Here is a 235-nt window from a genome sequence, read left to right on the forward strand (position 1 = left end):
GTGCAGGATCCATAAGTGCGGCAAACGAAATTTGAATATTGAGATGATGCAACACACGAAGCGAGACGCACACATCCGTCCCGTTCGAGCGATCTCTAAAGTAACGACTTCATTTCCCTAAAATGGCTCTAAAATTAATCAAAGATGTGCATATGTTAATAACCAATGATAATGGAACACCGTTACAAGAAAATAATTCATTGTGGGTGATGGACACGAGAGGTAAGTAGAAAAT

This window comes from Mycetomoellerius zeteki, unplaced genomic scaffold (assembly GCF_001594055.1).
Source record: "Mycetomoellerius zeteki isolate Tzet28-1 unplaced genomic scaffold, Tzet1.0 scaffold821, whole genome shotgun sequence".
NCBI lineage: Eukaryota > Metazoa > Arthropoda > Insecta > Hymenoptera > Formicidae > Mycetomoellerius > Mycetomoellerius zeteki.